A 2,432-nucleotide genomic window follows, 5' to 3' on the forward strand; every position below is an offset into this window, starting at 1 on the left:
AGTTGAAATATGTATTTTCAGATACTCTCTGAAGAAACAGAAGTCTAAGGGTATTATGCAACATTTTGATTGCAGATATAAGCACTAGAACAAAATAAAAACATTCCAATTTATCAGGAAAAAAACTACAAGAATCAAGAAAATCATAGATGATAGACTAAGAAAAAGACTAAAAATTAGAAAGCATTACATAAAATAATATGCCATTATATCTGTCATAGTAGTGAATATAAATGGGTAAAACTAATATATGATTTTTTATGATGCACAAAGCAAAAATCAAAACAGATACCAAAAAGACAAAGGCATCAAACCTACATAAAAGATAGTCTAAGCAATGTTAACAAACAGAAAGTGGAATGTGGAAGATAGTTTGTCCTTTCCAAATATTTATTGACTTCCCTGTCTTTTCCAGCCTTCCTTGTGGAAATAAGCAGACTTATGACTAATTCTAGCCAATAGACTATGCCGAGAATTGACTGGCATTTCCTTGCTGGGACAGGTAAGAACCAGTGTGCATCTCCACTTGTCTCTTCCCTGTCGTGTACTCCCAATGGCATAGCCACCAGGTAGAACAAGGCAACCCAGATCACACTGGCTTTGGCATGAGCAGGAAGTAAATACTTTGTTCATTCACTGAAAATTGGGCTTTAATTTTTATTTCAATATTAATAGCTGGGTTGTTTCTAATCATTGTATCGAAGTTGAGTTCAGAGAAGAAAAATAATAATAGCAGGGCACTTTTTTAAATGATAAAAGAGGGGACTATTCACAATGAATATATCACATTTATGAATGCCTATGCACCAAATAGCTTAGAATCAACATTCAACATTCATGACTCAAAGTAAAGGTGTCAGAAAATAGGAGAAAGAGTACCACTTTCTTTGAAATGATATATCGGCCACAATTTCTCTGTGCACTGGAAGATGGTGGTCCTCTTTCCCTGCCCAGTGCAACCATGGCTCTTGGTGCCAAGAAGCATCTGAATTTGGTAGGAGCCCCAAAGCACTGGATGCTGAATACTTTGACTGGTGTGTTTGCTTGCCACCCATACACCAATCTCCACAGGCTGAAAGTCTCCCCCTCATCATTTTCCTAAGGAACAGACTTAAGTATGCACTGATAGGAGATGAAGCAAAGAAGATCTGCATGCAGCACAGTTCATTAAGATCAATGACAAGGTCTCGACTGATACAATCTATGCCACTGGTTCCTTAGATGTCAGCATTAACAAGACCAGAGAGAATTTCCGTCTGATCTGTGACACCAGGGGTCACCTTGCTGTTGATCCTATTACACCTGAGGAGGCCAAGTTACTCAAAGTGAGAAGAAACTTTGTAAACACAGAAGAAAAATCCCTGATCTGGTAGCTCATGATGCTGGCATCATCTCCTGCCCTGACCCTCATCAAGGTGAATGACATCGTTCAGATTGACTTGGAGACTGGCAAGATTACTGATTTCATCAGGTTTGACACTGGTAACCTGTGTATGGTGGCTGGAGGTGCTAACCTGGGAAGAATTGGTGTGATCACCAACGGAGAAAGACACCCTAGATTTTTCAATGTGGTTCCTATAAAAGATGCCAACAGCAACAGCATTGCCACCCAGTTCTCCAACATTTATATTATTGGCAAAAGCAACAAATCATGGATTTCTCTTGCCTGAGGACAAGGTATCTGCCTCACCATTGCTGAAGAGAGAGAAGAGACTGGCAGCGGAAGAGAGCAGTGGGTGAAATGGTCTCTAGTTGACATGTTAGAAAGGTCTTTATGCTTCATTAAAGATCACACGTCATGAAAAACATCAGTGAATGATATTTTGATTTTTTCTCTCAGTCCATGAGAAAGCAGATAAATAGAACATTTGTAAGAAAGTAGAAAACCTAAATTACAAAATTAAAAAATTAAATTGTAACACATTAAACTCCATACCTTGAAAACAGGAAAATAAATTTTTTTCAAGCCTTCATGGAACCCTCACAAAAACTAACCATATATTAAATCACAAAGGAAATGGTAACCTTTTTTAAAAAAAGAATTATACTGAAAACAATTGTTATCACGAAGCAATAGAACTAGAAATTAATATGAAAACAGGAAAACAAAAATTCTATTACCTAGAAATCCTTTAACTCTCTCATAAACAACTTTTGGGTCAAAAAGAAAATCAAATTTGAATTTACCAGAAATATGGAAAATTACAATAACAAAAACACTACATGTCTGAATCACTGGGTTATATCTAAGATAGTGCTTACAGGAAAAAAACTTAAATATTTATATTAACAAACATTAAGCATTCCATTCAAGAAGTTAGAAAACAACAATAACCAAGAAAAAGAAATGGAAAAGCATGTTTTCATTTATAAGTGGGAGCTGAACAATGTGAATACATAAACACAGGGAGGAGAACAACACACACTGGGGT

General features: G+C 36.4%; 1 pseudogene; it reads left to right on the plus strand.

The window, feature by feature from the left end:
* Window positions 1–961: 961 nt before the first annotated feature.
* On the plus strand, window positions 962–1,740 carry LOC105529448 (annotated as a pseudogene).
* The last annotated feature ends 692 nt before the right edge of the window (window positions 1,741–2,432 follow it).

Source organism: Mandrillus leucophaeus, unplaced genomic scaffold, assembly GCF_000951045.1.
Source record: "Mandrillus leucophaeus isolate KB7577 unplaced genomic scaffold, Mleu.le_1.0 Scaffold766, whole genome shotgun sequence".
NCBI lineage: Eukaryota > Metazoa > Chordata > Mammalia > Primates > Cercopithecidae > Mandrillus > Mandrillus leucophaeus.